Source organism: Mauremys reevesii, linkage group 1, assembly GCF_016161935.1.
Source record: "Mauremys reevesii isolate NIE-2019 linkage group 1, ASM1616193v1, whole genome shotgun sequence".
Lineage (NCBI taxonomy): Eukaryota > Metazoa > Chordata > Testudines > Geoemydidae > Mauremys > Mauremys reevesii.
Window position 1 is genome coordinate 328979917 of NC_052623.1, and position 23886 is coordinate 329003802.

The 23886-nt window shown below is 39.8% G+C and overlaps 1 protein-coding gene across 5 annotated transcripts in view; it reads right to left on the reverse strand.

Annotated features, from left to right (window-relative positions):
• The window catches only part of TBC1D22A (TBC1 domain family member 22A), a 421974-nt gene that overhangs the window by 49516 nt on the left and 348572 nt on the right, over positions 1-23886 (reverse strand). The window lies entirely within an intron of this gene.

The following is a 23886-nucleotide window of genomic DNA, read 5'->3' on the forward strand; positions in this document are numbered from 1 at the left end:
CATTACCAACTAGAAATTATCTAGGATTATCTCTTATGTAACCATGGAAACTTGAAAAACTACACAGAACATTTTTGTTGGACAAAGATCTAATAATATTTATTAAAATGCCTATCCAATGAATTTAACACAGAAATTCAAGGTCCACCCTCTCCAGGGTAATAAGTAATTTAATTTCCATACTAGATTTGTTTTGGATATCTCTAATGTCTGTAAAAAAAGAAATGTGTGATGGTTGAAACTGAGATTATATTGAGATACTTCAATAAAGCCCGAAATGTAATTATATTTTTCAACAGGATACTTCCTGAAGTTTATCTGCCCTAGATCATGTAAAAATTAATAACCTCGTCTTTCAAGATGCACAGTAACTGCACGTACTACTGAATTTAAATTAAAATACTGCTTAGAATTAAATTGATTTTAAATAATAGTCAATGACCAAGTATTTTAATGACGACTGGCAAGGCACGGATGGCTAAGGAAGAAAACATTTGTGTGCAAAGGGATGTTTAAGAGGAGAATGCAGAGAAATTAGTATTTTATTATTTTAGGTTTTGGAAGCACTTCACAGGAATGGGGTTTGACGAACTCAGGCAAAACCAAACTATCACAGTGATGACACTGCCTCACACTGTGGACCCAGAAGCCTATTTTAGCTGGCAAGAGCAGAATATTTAAACAGGGGTGGAAAAAAAAACATTTTTAAAACAGCTTTGAGTATAAGACAAACAAGCAAAAGAAGACAAGTAGAGTTAAGGATGCCATGACACTTAATTTATCTCTGTTGGGGACAGTTTGTACATATGGTAGACAAGACTGCCTAGTGTAATAATATGATAAAATGACCTTTTACAGTGCGATATGGCTGCAAAATGGTCAATGCAAGTTTAAGCTACATATCATGGAGTAGGAGACCCCTTTTCTACTATGACTCTGGCGTAAATATTGCGCTCAGTTCTAAAAAGAGTCAACGCCAAGGAAGCAGAGAATTTTTTTCAGGAGTAATGGGATAAGAACAGCCACACTGGATCAGATCAAAGGCCTATCTAGCCCAGTATCCTGTCTTCCGACAGTGGCAAGTGCCAGGTGCCCCAGAGGGAATGAACAGAACAGGTAATCATCAAGTGATCAATCCCCTGTTGCCCATTCCCAGCTTCGGGCAAACAGAGGCTAGGGACACCATCCCTAGCTGTCCTGGCTAATAGCCATTGCTTGACCTATCTTCCATGAACTTATCTAGTTCTTTTTTGATTAAATCGAGAGAGTGAGATATTTGTGGGTATGAAATAGCTCCCAATGAAAGGGCTTGGAGGTCCATAGCTTCTGAGTTTTACAACAGTAGAAAGATAACTATAGAAAACATTCCTGTATTTGAAGGGAAATGAACTAGATTGGGGTTCTCAAAACTTCATTGCACTATGACTCCTTTCTGACAACAAAAATTACTACACGACCCCAGGAGGGAGGATTAAACCCTGAGGCCGCCCGAGCCCCGCTGCCTGGGCGGGGGCAAAGCTGAAGCCTGAGCTCCACCACTCCAGGTGTGGGGAGCCAAAGCTGAAGTCCAAAGGCTTCAGCCTTAGGCAGGGGGCCTGTAGTCTGAGCCCCAGTGCGGGCTCAGGCTTTGGATTCAGCTCTGGGCCCCAGCAAGTATAACACCAGTCCTGGGGACCCCATTAAAATGGGGTCACGACCCACTTTGGGGTCCTGACCCTCAGTTTGAGAACCGCTGAACTATATACTGTAAGAAATATCTGATATTTATACCTTCTATAATGCGATGAAAACAGATCACAGTGAGTCTTCTCAAAATATTGCAAATTTGGCCGTAATTCACGATCACATCCCCATTCAGGAAGGGCATTTAAGCATGCACTTAAATTGTTTCCTGAAGCGGATCCTTATTAACTTAGTTTACAAGTAATTTCATAGATTCACAGATTCTAGGGCTGGAAGGGACCTCATGGCAGGACAAAATACTGTCTAGACCATCCTTGATAGATATTTATCTAACCTACTCTTAAATATCTCCAGAGATGGACATTCCACAACCTCCCTAGGCAATTTATTCCGGTGTTTAACCAGTCTGACAGTTAGGAATTTTTTCCTAATGTCCAACCTAAACCTCCCTTGCTGCAGTTTATGCCCATTGCTTCTTGTTCTATCCTTAGAGGCTAAGATGAACAAGTTTTCTCCCTCCTCCTTATGACACCCTTTTAGATACCTGAAAACTGCTATCATGTCCCCTCTCAGTCTTCTCTTTTCCACACTAAACAAACCCAATTCTTTCAGCCTTCCTTCATAGGTCATTGTTCTCTAGAACTTTAATCATTTTTGTTGCTCTTCTCTGTATCCTCTCCAATTTCTCCACATCTTTCTTGAAATGCAGTGCCCAGAACTGGATACAATACTCCAGCTGAGGTCTAACCAGGGCAGAATAGAGCGGAAGAATGACTTCTCGTGTCTTGCTCATAACACACCTATTAATGCATCCCAGAATCATGTTTGTTTTTTTGCAGCATCACACTGTTGACTCATATTTTGCTTGTGGTCAACTATTACCCCCTAGATCCCTTTCCGCCGTACTCCTTCCTAGATAGTCTCTTCCCATTCTGTATGTGTGAAACTGATTGTTCCTTCTTAAGTGGAGCACTTTGCATTTGTCTTTATTAAACTTCATCCTGTTTACCTCAGACCATTTCTCCAATTTCCTTTGTTTCAAAAAGAAATGCAGAGATTCCTTTAAATTATAAAGGGGAAAGATGATCTAGTGATTAGGCACTCGCCTAGAACTTGAAAGACTGGAGTTCAATTCTCTGCTCTACCACAAACTTCCTGTGTGACCTTGGGAAAAATCACATAGCCTCTCTATGACTCAAGTCCACATCTGTAAAACAGGGATAACACCACTTTCCTAGCTCACAAGGGATTAGGAAGCACTTTGAGATCTACAGTAGAACCTCAGTTACAAACACCTTGGGAAAGAAGGTTGTTTGTAACATTGAACAAAACATTATGGTTGTTCTTTGGTTCTATGGTTGTTTACAACTGAACATTCACTTAATACAGCTTTGAAACTTTACTGTGCAGAAGAAAAATCCTGTGTTTAACCATCTTAATTTAAATAAAACAAGCATAGAATCAGTTTTCTTAGTCTGTAAATTTATTTTTAAACTTTCCTTTTTTTTCTTAGTAGTTTGTGTTTTAACACAGTACTATACTGTATTTTTTTGGTCTCTGCTTGCTGCCTGATTGCGTACATCTAGTTCCAAATGAGGTGCGTGGTTGACCTGTCAGTTCATAACTCTGAGGTTCTATTGTATTGATGAAAAGCACTATATTAATTTATTATTATTATTATTAGAAGAAGAATCTTATGTAAGATGACACCTAAACATCCGCCATAATCACTAGTTTTGTGACAGAAGAAAGCTCTACTAAAATGAGTACGAATCCATTCCATGAATTTCAAAAATATGTTCTGATAAAAACTCTGAATATTAATGAATAAAATAAACTGTTACTTTTCAAATAAGCATCTCACCCTTTCACATTTTCACTTAAATATTATAACTTGCCGCACAAGTAGCCTTTTCAGCTCTTGAAATATTTTTACTTCATCAAATCTGTTACTACAGGAATAATTAAAATGACAAAACCAGCCATAGGAAGGATGGTCTTGTGGTTAAAATACAGGAATAGAATTCAGGACATCAATGTTCAATTCCAAGGTCTGGGACACACATCCTGTGTGATTTTAAATATGTCCTTTAATCTTTCCCTTCACCTTAATTTCTTATCTGTGAAATGTGGGTAAGAAAGCTTCCCTATCTCATAGGGTTGTTTTGAGAATAAATTATTTAATGTTGGTGGGAGGCACTTAGGTAATACTACAGTGATTAGGGGGTGGGAGAGAGAGGTGTTATATAAGTATCATAGCCTGTAAATGAATAACAACTGTTATAAAGCAGTCACAAGTAATCATAAAGTATACATAATATTTTACACACTTACCAAATTCACAGAGAAGTAATTATGTTCATTGACAAATGCCAGCAGTCCATTGTATTCACACAGATTCTCCAATCATGTCAAGATTCACTGAAAATAACAGTAGCAACCACAAAATCTCACCTAAATACCTGTCTCAGATACTACAGGTACGAATATTAAGTAGCATCCCCATAATTATATCTGATTATTTTCAACAAGAAAAACTTAACAAGAGAAGGTATTAGATAGTAGGCAAGACTGTTTTCTTTCCTTCCTCCCTGAAAAGTAAACCATCTTTTCAAACTCTTTCCTGGTTATCATCTGTTACAAAGCAAAGGTTATGAAAAGTAAAATGTTAAAATACAGGCTGTTTTACCTTAAGTTAGGTATTTATAACCTAATAATTTCCAGCCTATCTCAGACATGAGAAGTGTTTGCATATAAATGTTTCCATTAAACTTTGACCATAGTTAACATTTTGCTTCCCCCACATTGAAAATATTGATATTTGATAAATAATTATGGTAAACAATGATCAATGTCACACACAATTGATACGACAAGTATAAGTTGCTATCAATTTTGCCATATACTTGCTTTGTTCATTTTGAAGAACTATGAAAAGCACTGGAGTGTAAAGATGAAGATTTACTGACTACTGCATATGTAAGTCTCGTCAAGCCTAGCTGTCAATTATCTTAAATCTACTAGGAAAGACTTCTGCTCAAAGGGAAGCGTAAGAAGTTAATGAATTGGTGAAGAAGTTGCTCATGAAATCTGAACTGAACTTGCCATTGCACACATTCAAACTTTTTCATGAACTATTAACCATTATAATATATTCCCTGGTTGACACAGAACCAAACTATTCAAATATTAACCTAATGTTGGATATAAAGGCAGAACAAAGACTGTCTAAATATAATTCTTCAAATGGCACACAGAATTAAACAGAAAAAAAAAGGATGGTTATTCAGAGCAATGGAAACATCTTTTGCCCTTTTAAATATATGCATTTCAGAATAAACAAGTGAAGAAGATATCTGCTTACAGACCACTTATTTTCTTGGACACCACATAGCTTGGTCATAGAGTATTTCTGAGCTACATCATTCAGTATTTACTGCAGTGGCATGTACTTTACTAACCCACTGCAAAAATTCTTGTTATTTGTATATCATCTTAGAAAAGTTTGAGTGTGTTGAAAGCAGGTTTGAAGAAATGTCTGTTAATAGTACAAAGGTAAGAACTAAATTAGCCAAGTGGAGACAAAAGCAGAGTTCACTACATGGGAAAATTACATTTCACATCCCTTGGAGACTAATAGAGATTGTGGGTGAACATCTGGCTCCACTGACGTCAACGGGACTTTTGCCATTGTAATCAATGCGGCCAGTAGTCTTAAATTGAATTTTTGGCTAACTTATGGGTGTGCCTTCATTCAAGGGTTTAATAATTAATGCCCATGAAAACATCATAATTTTCTCATAACTGAGGGAGTTCCACCCTGAAAGCAAACTGGCTCTGGGTTGGTATGGCCAGGAATTCTTTTTCTCCAGCAAGAGTTAAGAAATGAGAGATAGCTATTGGTTTAAATCTTTGCAGTTTGAAGTTTCTGCAATTAAAACTTAAGGAGACAGACTTTCTGTTGATTAAAAGGACAGTGATGGACAAGGAAGATAACTAAAGATCAGTTCTTACTCTAGATTCAGTTCCTGTTTTGAGAATTTCGTCTCTCTTTTGAAAATCTGATTTAATTATATTTGGAAAAAATATAAATACACTCAATCCAATCTTAAATAGGGCTGATAAAAAATTGCAGAGAGAGATCTCCAGGTTAGTTCACAGCTGCGGGAGCTAGGTGTTCTCATTCTCTTGAGAATTTTATCACCCTGACAGTTGGGAAGTTTTTCCTCATGTCCAGCCTAAACCTCCCTTGTTGCAATTTAAGCCCATTGCTGCTTGTCCTATCCTCAGACGTTACAAAAAAACAATTTTTCTCCCCTCCTCCTTGTAACAACATTTTACGTACTTGAAAACTGTTATGTTCCCCCTCAGTCGTCTCTTTTCCAAACTAAACAACCACAATTTTTTCAATCTTCCCTCAAGGGTCATGTTTTCTAGACCTTAATCATTTTTGTCGCTCTTCTCTGGCCTTTCTCCAATTTGTCCTCATCCTTCCTGAAATGTAGCGCCAAGAACTGGACACAATACTCTGGACATAGACTGGTCTGTAATTCCCCGGGTTGTCCTTATTTAACTTTTTATAGATTGACACTATATTTGCCTCTTTCTAGTCTTCTGGAATCTCTCCCGTCTTCCACGACTTTTCAAAGATAATCTCTAATAGCTCAGATATCTCCTCAGTCAGCTCCTTGAGTATTCTAGGATGCATTTCATCAGGCTCTGGTGACTTGAAGACCTCTAAATTGTCTAAGTAATTTTTAACTTGTTCTTTCCCTATTTTAGCCTCTTCTGATCCTACCTCATTTTCACTGGTATTCACTATGTTAGACACCCAATCACCATCAACCTTCTTGGTGAAAACCGAAACAAAGAAATCATAAATCTGCCATTTCCAAATTTTCTGTTATTATTTCCCCCTCCTCATTGAGTAATGGGCCTACCCTGTCCTTGGTCTTCCTCTTGCTTTTAATGTATTTGTAGAATGTTTTCTTGTTACCCTTTATGTCTCTAGCTAGTTTGATCTCATTTTGTGCCTTGGCCTTTCTAATTTTGTCCTGACATACTTTTGTTATTTTTTTATATTCATCCTTTGTAATTTGACCTAGTTTCCACTTTTTGTAGGACTATTTTTTGATTTTTAGATCACTGAAGATCTCCTGGTTAAGCCAGGGTGGTCTCTTGTCATACTTCCTATCTTTCCTATGGAGTGGGATAGTCTGCTCTTGTACCCTTAATAATGTCTCTCTGAAAAACTGCCAACTATCTTCAATTGTTTTTACCCTTAGACTTGCTTCCCATGGGATCTTATCTACCAATTCCCTGAGTTTGCTAAAGTCTGCCTTCTTGAAATCCATTGTCTTTATTTTGCTATTCTCCCTCCTACCATTCCTTAGAATAATGAACTCTATCATTTCATGATCACTTTCACTGTAGAAAGTGCCTTCTACTTTCAAATTCTCAACAAGTTCCTCCATATTTGTCAAAATCAAATCTAAAGCTTCCCCTGGTAGCTTTCTCCACCTTCTGAAATAAAAAAAAATGTCTCCAATACATTCCAAGAATTTATTGACTAATCTGTGCCCTGCTGTGTTATTTTCCCAACAGATGTCTGAGTAATTAAAGTCCCCCATCACCAGCAAGTCCTGTGCTTTGGATGATTTTGTTAGTTGTTTAGACAAGAGCCTTTGTTTTGGTTACTATTTTCCCAGCATTTTAATCTAGTAGTTTGAGCTGGAATCTGTATTCCAGCTCTAACACTGACCCACTGTGTGACCTTTGGGAAAGCTGTTTAAACTCTCTGGTCTAGCTATAAATTGAGTACAATACTTGTATACTATACAGAGATGATGTGAGGCTTACCTAGCGTTTTTAAGTCTTTTGCTATACTTGGTGAATGGTGCTGTAGAAATTTAATTTATATTATTATTGTAGCAAAGAGAAATATTTCTTAAGTAACTGAAAATATTGCATAGCTAGTTAACGTCTATCCACAGAAATTGACCAGTAGAGGGTAGATTATGGTAAAGCATACATATCAACAGACAGAAATAAAATCTCTTTAGTAAATATTGTGAAAAATTAGTACTTTTCCCTTTAAAAAAAAAACAACTGTGGTTAATTTAAAATGTTAAGTTAATCATTGCTGCCAACAACTGTATTTTGAATAGTCTATTTCCATAAAGTCTCATTATTCTGATCTCTCTCAAGTAAAAACAGATTTGACAGGCACTGTTGTATATTTTAGACAATAGCAAAAATTAGAGGCTTTATAATTTGTATCCAAATAACAAAGCCTGTCTTTTTGTTTAGAGGCCATAACAATTTATTTCAGGTGCACAGTGGCAGTTCACTTTTTCTTTCTCTGCTCCCACTGATGTTACCTTTCCATTGGTGAGAGAAGAAAAAGTCTGCATCTCTCCTTTCTTCCTTTTTCTTTTCTTTCCTTTCCTTCAGGATCCTTCCTATCACAAGCTCATTGATTTCAGAACCCTGAACAGTGGCAAGAATGCTTGTCTTCACTGTGAGTGAAGTGAACATACTTCAGCTTTCTGTGCCTAATATCAGTGATGTTAGATAGATCTTAAGACTCAATCATTCAGTAGATTTAGACTGTAAAGAATAAGACAGTGGTAATGTTCCCTTCTTGTAATGTCCATGGGTTAAGATGTGGATAGGACATTTTTCTTAAAGCTTTTAAAACAAAGAAAATAGAAGGTATTCAAATAAATTTGTTACAAAAGTGTGTGTGTGTATGTGTGTGTATATATATAGATAGATAGATATAGTAATCTGCTGCCCCATCACCCCTAAACGCACACATGCAGTAGTCTCTATTTGCAGTATGTGAAGGTTCATTGCCCCTAAAAAAATAAAAAGAAACAACTGTCCTTTTCCCCTCTCCCCACCAAGTGTTTGGAGAAATAGCTGAAGTGTTCAGAGGAACAACTTTGACCATGAATAACAGCTGTCACTAAACTAGATTTTGTTTATGAAGTACCGTAATTTAGGAACAGTCAACAACCCACTTTAACTGAAAGGTTAAGCCAGGCTTACTTCTGCTTTGAATTATCAGAGTGGTGGAAAGCATCCAGGCCCTGCTTTCAGTCTGGTCGATGATTTTAATTGACTATTGTGGAGTTTTGTTTTCCAGGAAGTTTGGGTCCATTGGCTGTTGAGATTAATGCTGCTGTTTAATTCTGTGATTTTTAACTTGTAATAGGGTGCTTATATCTGTCTACATGATGCATGTAATGACAGACGTCTATATTTTTCTATGAATAGTTTACTATTCATGCCTTTTATAATATGCTTTATAGTAATTTATTAAAGAATTTAGATAGAGACACTAGATCTATCTGTTGTGCCCAGGTCTGAACCCTAACTGCGAGACATCTAGTATGCTGGTTGATCTCACATGTTGTAATGAACTGTGATCTCATAAACTAAGACTTAGTCTACACTAAAAAGTTAGGCTGACCCAGCCACGTCAGTCAAGGGTGTGAAAAATCCACACCTGAGTGATGTAGTTAAGCCAGTTTAGACAGTGCTAGATCAATAGAAAAAATCTTCTATTGTTGATCTAGCTGCCATCTCTTAGGGAGCTAGATGACCTTTGGCAATGGGAGAACCCCTCCCATTGGCGTATACACTGAAATAATACAGCAGCGCAGCTGCAGCACTACAACAGTACTGCTGTCGCATTTCAAGTGCAGACAAGCCCTTAGGCCTCACTTCATTTACTCAGACTGAATAGATTCCTCTGAAGCCAGGGACCTCTTCAAACTCTTTATTCTCTAGCACAGGAGTAGCCAACCTATGGCACACGTGCCGAAGGCGGCACACGAGCTGATTTTCAGTGGCACTCAGACTGCCTGAGTTGGCCACTGGTCCCATCTTGCCTTACACCCGGCCGATAGGAGCGGCCGTCTAGGGCTGCACCAGCCCCCTTCCAAGAGGGGTGTGACTTTGGGAGTGCAGTGGACCACATTGGCTGGGGCACAGAGACCGCTGCTTGCCCCCACCCCTGGAAGGGGGTGAGGATGGACTAAGGGCACTGCCGGAGGGCAGTGGCTCGAAGAGGACGCCGTCAAGCGTGGAGCAACGCGGATCCAGACACACCAACCAAGAGCGAGACAACGGGCGGGACACCACCGAAAGAGGGCGCTCCACTGGACTGAGCTAATTCCCGGAGTTAACAGCAGGAGGCGCTGCGGTGGTGAGTCCCAACCTTGTCACAATCAGTAAGGAAGGTATGTAGTGTTCTAATTCAACCAACTATTATTATTTCAGCCAAATTTAGGCACCCTAACTCTCTCTAAATAATTTTACTCAACTAAGTCAAACAACTTTTCTGCTTATGATGACAATCATATATTGTCAGCTAATAATGTTCTTAAACACAACCAGTCTGTTCTCTTCACCAACTTTGGGAACATCAGATTAATCCTGAGAAATAATTTAGGCAAAAATCTTAATATCAAAGTTAAGCATTCAGATTAGCCCATAAAAGGAACATTCAGTTTTGTCTTTTTTGATTCCAGAATAATAACTATATTTGCCTCATAGTAGGAAGGAGCGGCTTACTGTCAAGAAAGTTATTGAAGGAACTTGGCCAGTTTGCTTGTCAGGATGTCCATGAGGGCTTTTAGAAAAGTACAAAAGAAACTATTGGACCCCAATACCTCACTTCACTAATGCACTTCTTAACAATATGCAAAGGAATAAGGTAATTTAAAAAGTACCCTCATAACCTTCCCTAATTCGTAAAGTTAATAAAAGTAACAACCAATGTTAGTTTTACAACCAGGGAACAATAAAATGTTAAAGCCAAATAATACATAATGTCACCTATTAGATGGGTAGGAAACTTGCCATAAATTGTCCAGTGAATGAATTATCACTTGCAATAAAAGGAAATACCTTCCCAAGATTTAAAAGGTCCAATGGAAAATGACCAGATATGTAGATCAAGCCCCTCCCTACAACTGCATGGAAGAAAAAAATGCATAAAAGGCAGCAAAATCCCTGTTCATTGTTCTCTCTCCACTTAAATTCTTCATCAGAGAGATCCAGTCTTCGCTGCAGGTCCTGAGATTCCAGACATCACGGAATCCCAATCCTGACCCAAGATAAGCCCCCCTATTCACAGAAGCAGTGCATAGTGACGTTTCTCTCCCAAGAGTTTCTTTGAACTAAAAGTCCTTTACAGACAAGAACCTGGGTTTTGGACCTTAAAGGTCCAAAGTCCCATATATAAGCAGCTTTAGGAAAGCCAGGGCTTTCCTGAAAATCAAATATACCAAGAAAAAATCATCACCACACCAGAAGACTCCCTGGAAACTAAAGGAAAAGTGAGATGAATCCCACTTTGCTGTGAAACACACAAAGATTTAAAAGTCAGTATTTACTACTAAGACTAGGGAATTTTTGTGCTTTGAACGAAGCCAGAATTTGGTTTTAGAAAGCTAAAACACTGCCTTTCTAGAATTCTGAACTCCCTTAGAGTTCAGATTCTTGCTCAAGATACTCAGACCACGGTTCTGAATCCTGGAATTGAAATTCCAAATTAATAAACTTAACTTCTGTAGATATTTTAAGATATCCTGATACCAAATAAATACCAAGAAAGATTATATTGGAGCAGAAAAGAAATAGAGCCTTAAAGTAGCCTTAAGATTTGAAATCTTCTAAGAACCATAATTGAACTGAGTTACAGGATTTAAACCTAACATCTTGTGTAACTAAGTACTTGTGCCTAAATTCAATTATCTGTTTTCCACCTATAGAGCACTGAAATTTGAGGAAATAATATTTGCATTTTTGGTATGTTAAGGATGATCTGACAGCCTTCTAAAGCTATTTTGCTGTTGCTTAAAGAAATAACACTGAACTTATAACTGTCTTGCCGTGTATTTTCAAGAATCTGGAGCTGTACTGTATTATGTTAGATCTTTGTGAAAAGTCATTGTTTGATGGTTAACTGTTGTTTTGTCTAAACTTAATTCCTCACTTTAAGTGCTACTGAATGGTAGCAACTTTGTTAAATAACTGTTCTGCTCATACCTTGAATCTGACACACTCACCATCCTGCAGCTGTGCTGTCCTTGCCAGTGTGAGGGAGAATCACCTGCTGGTGAGAGATGTCTCGTCAGATGTCTCTCCCTTTGTAACAATATATTGCATGTGAGAGTCAGAAAAGCTATCTCCTAACTTCACAATCTCACTTCACTCTGTGTGTGTGTGTCGATAAAGTTCAGAATATTTTTAATTGATAGTGACTTGGCATTGTGCATTTTTAACTACAAAGTTATATAACATGTTGGATCTTTCACTCCAAACTAGCTTTGTTTCCATTTTTGTGTGTGATAATTTAGGGTATGCTTACACTGCAAAGAAAACCTTACAGCACCAGATTTCAGAGACTGGGTCAAATTGACTTGGGCTTGTGGGGCTTGCGCAGCAAGGCTAAAAATAGCAGTGTAGACTTTCAGGCTTGGGCTGGAGCCTGGGCTCTGAAACCCTGTGAGGGAAGGAGGATGTCACAGCCCAGGCTCCCGCCCAAGCCCAAACATTTACAATGCGTATTTTTATCCCACAGCCCAAGCCAACCTACCTGGACTCTGAGACTCAGAGCTAGTCTTCATGTGCAGCACTACAGCAGTGCAACTGCACCGCTGTAACACTTTAGTGAAGATGCTACTACACTGACAGGAGAGCTACTCCCGTCAGCGTAGTTAACCCACCTCCCCAAGAAGCAGTAGCTGTGTCAACAGGAGAAGCTCTCTCGTTGACAGTGCTGTCTACACCAGGGTAAGGTTGGTATAGCTACGTCGCTCAGTGGTATGGATTTTTCACATCCCTGAGTGATGCAGTTATACCGATACAGCAGTGGTTCTCAGTGAGCAGTATGTGTATACCCAGAGATCTTCCGGGGGTACATCAGCTCATTTAGATATTGGCCTAGTTTTACAACAGGCTACATAAAAAACACCAGAGAAGTCAGTAAAAACTAAAATTTCATACAATCACTTGTTTATACTGCTCTATATACTATACCAGGGGTCAGCAACCTCTGGCATGCAGCTCGCCAGAGTAAGCACCCTGGCGGGCTGGGCCAGTTTGTTTACCTGCCGCGTTGGCAGGTTCGGCCGATCACGGCTCCTACTGGCGAACTGCCAGAGGTTGCCGACCCCTGTACTATACACTGACATATAAGTAAAATTTTATATTCCAATCAATTTATTTGATAACTATATGGTAAAAATGAGAAAGTTATGAATTTCAGTGACAGTGTGCTGTGACATGCTTATATTTTTAGGTGTAATTTTGTAAGCAAATAGTTTTTAAGGGAGGTGAAATTTGGGGTATGCAAGAAAAAATCAGACTCCTTAAAGGGTTATCTATTCTGGAAAGATTGAAAGCCACTGTGCTGTAGGTCTGTAGTATAGACCTGGCCTCAGGCACCACAGGGTTTTCTTTGCAATGTAGACATACCTGTAAATTGTTACAGGTTTACCTTTGTTTATTTCAATTACTAAGAGCCTTGTTCTCCTTTAATTACTTTCCTGCAGATTAATCTTGCTTGTGTTTATACTTTATGAATGTGCTTTGTCTGTGACCATCCAAACAGTTTCCTTTTTATGCAAAGCAACTGAAAGACAGAAGGACCTGTTCACACCTAACCCATTTTGTAAACTGCTGACCTTTCTTCAATTTACACATCACCTAATACTCACTTAGCATCTATTACTATCTTTCACCATCTCCAAACTTTAGGCTGTTTAACGGACCAAACCCAAAACCAGTTTGTTCATTTTGCAGTGTTATTGTAACAGTTATGCTGTATGTGGTTATTGTATCTTTGCTTTCCATGTTGTCATAGTAAAACATTTCATCTTGGCCAAGGGTGAGCAAAATACAGCCCTTGGGCTGAATCTGGCCTAGCATTTCTGTCCGCCCACCAGGCTCGTTGGCTGCCCCCTCGTGATCTCTGGGCTGCTAAAAGTCCTGCCACGCAGCGGGGCACTCAGGCAGGTTGCCTTTCTGCTATGGCTCCATGTTAGTCCCAGAAGTGGCCGGCTGCTATTGGCATGTCTCTGTGTGCCCCCAGCAGAGTGTGTGGTGTGGAGACAGCTCCACATGCTGCCCCCACCCCCAGCACCGTCCTCAGAGCTCCCATTGGCCCGAAACCACCGCTGGGAGCTACCTGTGGTAAGCACCTCCTGGCCAGAGCCCGCACCTTGCACATCCTCCTCCTGCCCCAGGTCAGAACCCCCTTCTACATCCAAACTCCCTCCCAGACTCTGCACCCCCCTCCTGCACCCCAATCTCCTGCCCTAGCCTGGAGCCCCTTCCTGCACCAAACTCCATCCCAGAGCTAACATCCCTCACCCTCTCCTGCACACCAACACTCTGCATCAGCATGGAGCATGTATGTAAACACGGCTCAATTTTGAGCTGTAGTGGTCATATGACTAAATGTGCTTTAAGAATTATGATTAATTCTATAGAAGCAGCAAAGAATCCTGTGGCACCTTATAGACTAACAGAAGTTTTGCAGCATGAGCTTTCGTGGGTGAATACCCACTTCTTCGGATGCAAGCACTTCTTCGGATTAATTCTAGAATCTATATTCTTGAGAGAATTGAGAAGAATTACTAATTGTTTTATTAATCTTGTTTAAATTGGTATTATTTTCAAGCATATCAGGACATTTAGCTTATCAGTTTTTAATCATTGTTTTTATTTGGTTTAAGATATTTTTGATTAAGGTAAAAAATATCTTGTCTTGGCTATTTGATATTATACTTAAGTTGTTCATTGAATTGTTAATGATGCTTAATGATTAGCCTCTCTCAATAGGAGACATATGCCAATATGTTTAGGGCCTTGAGTAATTAATTGATTGAATAACATGGTTGTTGATTTTATGGCTTTTTGAATTTTACCCATCTGTGATACTAGTTCTACCATAGTTAAATCACATTTTATTGTGATTTCATCTTATGTTTTAAAATGTAATCGTTAATTAGAAACTGATTTTAAATATTGATATTTCATTTTATTTACTTCTCTTTTTCGTAATATAAAGGATTTGCATAATCCTTGTCAATTTAATTGTTGATTGGTTTCTTTTTTCATTTTTAAATTATTTAAATGTTTTCTTTGTTTTAAAGTCAAGTTCAATTGTTTATTCCGGGGCATCCTTTAGTGTTTAGAAAAAAATAATCTTTAGTAAATTTTATGTGGACTACCTTGAGTACAGTTTTAAAAATAACCATAACCAATAAATCCATCTTTTGATTAGGTTTTTCTGAACTAGTATAATGAGAAGCAATTAAATTAATTCAATTTAATTGTTGTTTCATCCAATTATTCATTTTGATAATTGTCTGTTTGTTTTCTTTTGGCAATTTTACTTGAAAATTGTCTGGCATCCAACCTCTTCCTACCCCCACAGTATTCACTGAACACGTTTGAGCAAAAAGAGAAGGATTCAGGTCTGCAGTTTCCAACCAAATAATTGATATTTATTTAGATGAAAAACTAAAATTGTACGTACTAGCTTTCATAAGAGATCGGTAAGCAAAAGTGCCTGGTCATCTTTTGTTAAAGCCTCAAGGAGAAATGAGTATTTTAACACTAGCAAGACACTGCAGAAAGACACACTAATTTGGATGACCAACTTTTTATTTATTATTTGTATTACCATATTACCTAGGAGCCCAAGTCATAGACGAGGATCCCACTGTGTTAGGCTGTCACCACTGCAACATATTCTCTTATCCCTTAATCTAGGGTGCATTTTTGCAATTTATTCCTGTAGAAGATGTTTATACAAATCTTTGATGGAGTCTCCAAGAAATATTGGAGATTCTATTTCTTTAGAAAAATTTCAGTCACATTCGTTTTGTTGGGAATCTTTGTTCACATGAAGGAGAGACTGAACAAAGGTAACAGTCCAAAGAAAGATAAATGCAGCCTGGAAAGCCCTCTGCAGTCAAACAAGCCAATGATACTGCATTCCAGAGAACTACTAGTTAGCCCCAAGAATGAAATAAAACAGGGATCAGCAACCTTTGGCACGTGGCACGTCAGGGTAAGCACCCTGGCAGGCTGGGCTGGGTTGTTTACCTGCTGCATTCGCAGGTTTGGCTGATCTTGGCTCCCACTGGCCATGGTTCACCGCTCCGGTCCACCACTCGCAGCCAGCACATCCCTTGGCCCGCGCCACTTCCTGCAGGCCCCATTGGCCTAGGATGGCGAACTGCGGCCAGTGGAAGCTGTGATCGGCCGAACCTGCGGATGGTTCAGGTAAACAAACTTGCCCGGCCCCGCCAGGGTGCTTACCCTGACGAGCCGTGTGCCAAAGGTTGCTGATCCCTGAAATAAAAGAACAAGAAAATTTGTGTCTCTCTCTTTTTTTATAAAGTACTTAGGAAAAAGAAAGGTTAATTGCTTGGAACAGTTAAATGTTTTTACTCTGTTTTGACTGAATCAGAATTGTACATGCAATACATTTCCTTTGCTCATGTCTAGAAATACCTATCTTGCCAATTTCATTCTCTATTTACAGGGGAAAAAATATGACCACTACAAGTGCACTGCTCTTCTCCTTTTTCACCAGGAATAAAATAATCCTTTCCTTCCAATGTTATTGGAAACGCATGCTTTAAAATTCTGACTGAGGTTGTTTTGTTACAATAATGAAAGCACAAATGGAGTCTGTTTTATACAAAGGAGCTGCTTTCTCTGTTTGTGTGGTGATGACTTATGGGAAATGCATATCTCTGCAGACAAAGTAATTTTTTCCCAGATCAGAAAAATTACACTGTACCCTGCTCGCTAGTATGTTCTCCTGTACTGCTTTCACTGGTTTGATAAGATTCCAGTACTATACTATTCTCCAGCAAAGGTTAAACATAGAATATCAGGAGATCATCTAGTCCAACCCTCTACTCAAAGCAGGACAAATCCTCAGACAATTTTTGTTTTAACCCCAGTTCCCTAAATGGCCCCCTCAAGGACTGAACTCACAACCCTGGGTTTAGTAGGCCAATGCTCAAACCACTGAGCTATCCCTCCTCCTGCATATTCCAAATTTTGGTACGAGATACATCAGGTATACTGAATGCTACTAACAAGCCATAAAATAGGTCTTTTGTTGTGATTCCAGATATAAGATTCACAGCTGTTACTTTCAGCTTTTATACAAATGTTTAAACAGGGCCGCCCAGAGGGGGGGGGCAAAAGGGGCAATTTGCCCCGGGCCCCGCAGGGGCCCCCAAGAGAAGAGCGGAGGCTTCCGCCTCCGCCCCTCTCCTGGAGCCTCAGCGCATCAAGCGCCGAGACTCCGGCCGAGCCCCTGAGCCCCGCCCCGATCCGCGTGGTGAGGGGGCGGGGCTGGGAGCTCCAACGGGGCCTGAGCCCCATCCCGCTCAGAGCGCCGTGGGGAGGGGGCGGGGCAGCTGCCCCCGCTCGGCGTGGAGCTCCCAGCCCCGCCCCTCACCACGCGGCTCTGAGCGGGACGGCACTCAGGCCCTGCCGGCGATGCGCTCGGTAAGAGGCCGAGGCCGGGGAGAAGCCGACCCGCCGCCGTCGAAGCGCAGCCCGGTCTTCGGCGGCGGGAGGCCCCTTCCGTTCCGGGACCCGCTGTCAAAGTGCCCCGAAGGCCCGGCGGGACCCCCGCCACTGAATTACCGCCGAAGACCGGGCGGGGTCCCGCTTCGGCGGTAATTCGGCGGCGGGGGGCTCCCGCCGCGGGCCTTCGGGGCACTTTGGCGGCGGGTCCCGGAACGGAAGGGCCCCCCGCCGCCGAAGACCCCGGGCCCCCGGAATCCTCTGGGCGGCCCTGTGTTTAAAATAATTTATAAATAAGGCCCCTTCCTGTTTCAGCAAGGAAAAAGAAGGACAGAGTTTGGTCAGACTAGTAGCAGGACAGTCACCTTCTTTAAATATATCAAGGGCACATGCCACATACAGTAGTGGGATGTGGTTGAGATAGGAGAGTTTATGGTAGCAAAGGAGCCAAACTTGCCCAGGAGTCTGAAGGACCAAGACTTGCAACTAGCATGCATGATTCCATGCTGTCCAGCCCAGTCTGTTTACATAGACAACAGGATATCTGTACCACAACCACAGAATTCAAAGGGGGATATCAGGTCTGATGTCTGTTTTGCATTTAACTAAGGAAAGTGTTTTCATTCCCCTTGCAAATACAAGCACTGGGATAAGAAAAAAGAACGTTGCAGTAATCAAGACAAGATGGTGAGAGCCTGGACAAGAGTTTTTGCTGTGTAGATGGGTAGGAAAGGCCATATCTTGGAGATATTATACAGAAAGAATTGGCTAGCTTGGATGTGAGGACCTAGAGATGCCTGAGTCAAAGATGATATCAAGCTTATGAGCCTGCATGACAGGCAGGATGGTGATGTTGTCCGTTGTGAACAAGAAAGGAAGTACTGTAGTGGGAAGGGCTTTGTCATAGAGAAAGGCAGAGATTTTAGTTTGGACTGAGGATAGGTCTAATCTCTTGAAACAAGATATATTTAAATGCCAATGAGTACCTGGATTTCTATTACAGTATTCTTATTTATTTATAAAATTTCTTTCAAGAGATACACATTCAACAGCACAGCATGAGGGAAGAGATCATCTCAAATAAGTAACAAGCTCAATTTCAATTAATAAACTTTATACATTTGAACTCTAGGCACCGTACAGGCTATGGCTGTTAAGGTCAAGTCAACACCTTGAATTACACCTGAACAACCAAAGATACTGCAATAACAATTTGTAAAGATTAATTATGCAGAACTCACATCACTTTGTTGTGAGACAATGTGATGCAGGACTGGTTATGTTGAAATGTCTGTACATAACTATCTAGGGCATAACTAATGGGTTAAATTGTGCTCTCCCACTGGTGTAAATTCAGAATAATTCACTAGGGACCAGATCCTCAACTTGTGTAAATTTTTGTAGCTAAGTTAAAACCAGTGGAGATATACTAGTTTACACCAATCAAGGACCTGGACCTAAATCACTTAAGTCAATAAAGTCACTCTGGACTTACTGCAGAATTGGTCCCTAATTATTTTCATTTCCATATGTTTCAAACATTATACTATGCTTAATTATATTAAAATCAGCAGAAAGTCATAATTTTCCTTTTGCATTTTAATAGCATATATTCTCCATTTAATGCATAAATATTTTATTTTTAACAGTGACAACCATTCACATAGCTATTTCTTTTGAATCTATGAAAATGTCACAATTATAGCAGCAGTTAGGGAAATTAACATGCTTACGAATATGAAGGAGCTCATCATTTAGCTCTGTGATGAGTTAAACACAGACCAGACAAATTAAATGAGTTTTACATCTTGCACTCAAATCATAAGGCAGATTTTACAACATTTTAAAAATGTTCAACATATAATATATATGTACTTAAAATGTTAGGGTTGGTGTAATGGAGAGCACTTTTACAGCTAAGTGAAAGACTGGAAATCAGGAGTTACCTGGTGTTTCTCACTACTCGGCTGTCTGGAAGCTCTACACAACTGACTATCTCAATCCACACAGGGAAGGATGTGAAAATTGTGTCATATTTTAACTTCAGCTATTGTCTGTCTCAGATGCTGTTTTTTTATTTTCCATCTGTGAGGTAAACTACTTTGAGTGAAGTACAGAAATATGGGATTATGAACCCAAACTGCCTCAGTGGCGTCAGTAACTGAACTCAAGTTTAATTAGGTCCTATATGTTGATGACAACAGCCAAGAATAAAATGCCAGGTCCTGCGTTGTGAAGAGCAATTGTTGCATGGTGAACTACTGAATTAAGTCATTTTGAGTGCAGTGTGTTCAGCATGTTTCAGACTATATTCAAATTACTGTTTAGAGAGAGAGGAGTGTGTAACTTTGCTGAACTCATTATGCAAGGTAAAGTCAAAGCCCAGATGTTGGTTTTCCATAGCAATTCATGAAATAGAATATAAAAAGATGCTAAAAAACTTCAAACTACTGGTAATAACTAGTTTACACCACAATCCTGCAGCGCATTTCAATGAGGGTGCACCTGCATACATACATTCAATTACAGGCTAAAGCCTTAAATTTTACAAACAAAATCATCTTCAAAACTTCAAATTCCTGAGATTAAAGATGTTATAAACAAACTGCTAGGACTTGATCTAAGTTTCATCAATATAAATATGGAGTAATGCCATTCATTTAATCTTTGATAGTTATTCTGGATTTACATATGTATAAACTATGAACAGGAATCAGTCCTGATAATTTATATATGTGCATGTGTACACACACACACACACACACACACACACACACAATTTAAAAGGTATAAATACATTTGGCCCAATGTAGACTCTTTGGGTAGAAAAAGAGAGTAAAAGGATGAAGTGTGAACTCTACTATTTTAAATCATGCAGAACAAAGGGTAATGTGAGGGGAAAAATGGAAAAATCTGGTATAACAATATGATTAATGCATAAATACAAAAAATGCAAGAATTATAAATCTTTCTACAAATAGATGACTGATAATAAATTTTGAAGATCTAAAACAAGAAAACTGTGTGAACATGTGTAAATGACTTTGCTTTATCCGGCTGGATACCTTACTTTCTTTTAGAAGGTTTATTCTAGGCAAACTGATTTAACAGGTACTTTCAAGTTTTATGATATCTTTACTATCGTGCAGCTATCACCATATGACTAGAGGGTTTGCAGAGGCAAATTATGGGTTCAGAATTGTATTAAAGAACATCAATGACCACTCCATAGTTACAGTTGCAAATATTATGCACCTGATTTCCAACCCCCAACCAAAACTTCCTCAAAAAGAAATCAGTCCACCTGAAATTTCACATGCCACTTCTCACCTTCTCAAGTGTAGAATCAAAAAGCTCTATTCACTACAGGTCTCATGAGAATGACGACATTATTTGAACACATTCCCAACATATGCCTCTGGTTGTTTACAAGTAGTATGTAAATTTACTATTCAGCTAATGCCTCATTTCAGTACATGTCAGAAATTTCAAACTAACATTGACAGTAGCTATCATACATTTAGAAGATACAGCACAAATCTAAATAAAATACCAAGCAATGTCATATAGATGCTAGTTAATAAAATCAGCTAGAATGCAAAAGTTTACAGAAGAAATGTTTTCTTATTTTGGACAGATTGTGATCCTGTAAATATGCTATGTTTAGACAAATATACATTTAAATACTGATAAATTATCAAATTTAAACCCTCAAATCCATGGAAATTAAGCTTTTAGGGCTGGAATATGGCTGGCTAGTGCAGGCATGCAAGAAGGAAGATGCAACAAATAAAAGGGTTAGTGGGGAGTCACAGCACTGGACTCTCCAAGGCCTACTCCAGCTCCTAGTGAACCAGAACTGATACAGAAAGTGGGAGCAGGAAAAGACTGGTAAGACTGGTAAGGGAAGAGTAACCACATGAAACGTACGGCAGTCGATCTGGTGGCATGTGCTCTCAGAAGCATTCTTGCTAACTCAGAAATGAGATGCCTTCGTGCTTCGGGACCTGTTCCTGCAACACAGTCACTCCCTATACCCCAAAGAGACTGAAGCATGAAAAGCCAGAATAGTGTGAACATTTAGTGTGAAATCTTGGCTCACACTCTCAGCCCATGGTCTAAAGGTCAGAGCACAGAAATGAGAGCAAGGAACTCCAAAATTCTAATTCTGGTTATAGCACTGTTTCTCTTTTCAACAATATTTACTTTATAATATAGGCCAGGGATCGGCAACCTTTGGCACACGGCTCGCCAGGGTAAGCACCCTGGTGGGCTGGGCCAGTTTGTTTACCTGCCGTGTCTGCAGGTTTGGCTGATTGCAGCTCCCACTGGCCGCGGTTCGCCATCCCAAGCCAATGGGGGCTGCGGGAAGCGGCGTGGGCTGAGGGATGTGCTGGTCGCAGCTTCCCGTAGCCCCCATTGGCCTGGAGCGGTGAACTGCGGCCAGTGGGAGCCACGATCGGCCGAACCTGTGGATGCGGCAGGTAAACAACCCGGCCCGCCAGGGTGCTTACCCTAGCATGCTGCGTGCCAAAGGTTGCCGATGCCTGATATAGGCTAACGGCATTTTTTTTTAAGCTGCCACTCTTCGATCCTAAGAAATTCATTGCAATCAAATTACTATACTAGGTCATTTCAAAACTGCTTGCAAAACATTGCTGTCTGACTGAAACTTTGTCAAATTTCAAATTGGGAGCAAAAGTTTCTAAATAAGTTATAAGAAGTGCAAAATGGAAATGGTCATAAACAACTAATTGCAGCAGTGTAGCAAACAAAATCAGGATTAGCTACAGTAAACCAGAGCAATGGACATTTTTATAGAGTACCTAAAATCTAGTGTTTTCTTTTCTCTTTGAACACTGAAGATTGAATGGGTTTTAAGGAATCATTAAACACAATATTTTGATCAATCCTACCAACAAATTTGTTAAAACAAAACAAAACAATGACATAGGTAAGGGTAGGAGAGATGTCCTGGAAGCCAAATTTAGGCTGCTAGAGAAGAGACTGAAATCCAGGACCTTTATGGTGGCATTTTCAGAAATGCTCCCAGTTCCATGCGCAGGGCCAGGTAGGCAGGCAGAGCTTCAGAGTCTCAATGCATGGATGAGACGATGGTGTAGAGAGGAGGGGTTCACGTTCATTAGGAACTGGGGAAACTTCTGGGATGGGAGGAGCCTATACAGGAGAGATGGGCTCCACCTAAACCAAAGTGGAACCAGACTGCTGGCACTAAACATTAAAAAGGTTGTAGAGCAGTTTTTAAACTAGGAGATGGGGGAAAGCCGACTGCTGCAGAGGAGCGTGTGGATCGGACACAGACTTCTCTTAGGGGAGAGTCTGATGATAGAGAATCTCCAGGTTACAGTCAGGAGCAGAGGACTGAAAAGTATAATGTAAGGGCCGGATCAGATGATAAACAATCACATAAAAAAGAATCTGGCACATCAGAAAAAGGCAGGCTAATAAACAGGGACAAGTTTTTAAAGTGCTTGTACACAAATGCCAGAAGTCTAAATAATAAGATGGGTGAACTAGCGTGCCTTGTGATAAAGGAGGATATAGATATAATAGGCATCACAGAAACCTGGTGGACTGAGAGCAATCAATGGGACACAATCATTCCGGGGTACAAAATATATCGGAAGGACAGAACAGGTCGTGCAGGGGGAGGAGTGGCACTATATGTGAAAGAAAGTGTAGATTCAAATGAAGTAAAAATCTTAAGCAAATCCACATGTTCCATAGAGTCTCTATGGATAGAAATTTCATGCTCTAGTAAAAATATAACATTAGGGATCTATTATCGACCACCTGACCAGGACAGTAATAGTGATGATGAAATGCTAAGGGAAATTAGAGAGGCTATCAAAATTAAGAACACAATAATAGTGGGGGATTTCAATTAGACCCATATTGACTGGGAACATTCACTTCAGGACGAAATGCAGATATAAAATTTCTCGATACTTTAAATGACTGATTCATGGAGCAGCTGGTACGGGAACCCACAACGGGAGAGGCAACTCTAGATTTAATCCTGAGTGGAGCGCAGGAGCTGGTCCAAGAGGTAACTATAACAGGACCGCTTGGAAATAGTGACCATAATACAATAGCATTCAACATCCCTGTGGTGGGAAGAACACCTCAACTGCCCAACACTGTGGCATTTAATTTCAAAAGGGGGAACTATACAAAAATGAGGGGGTTAGTTAGACAAAAGTTAAAAGGTACAGTGACTAAAGTGAAATCCCTGCAAGTTGCATGGGCCCTTTTTAAAGACACCATAATAGAGGCCCAACTTCAATGTATACCCCAAATTAAGAAAAACAGTAAAAGAACTAAAAAAGAGCCACCGTGGCTTAACAACCATGTAAAAGAAGCAGTGAGAGATAAAAAGACTTCCTTTAAAAGGTGGAAGTCAAATCCTAGTGAGGCAAATAGAAAGGAACACAAACACTGCCAACTTAAGTGCAAGAGTGTAATAAGAAAAGCCAAAGAGGAGTTTGAAGAACAGCTAGCCGAAAACTCCAAAGGTAATAACACAATGTTTTTTAAGTACATCAGACGCAGGAAGCCTGCTAAACAACCAGTGGGGCCCCTTGATGATCAAAATACAAAAGG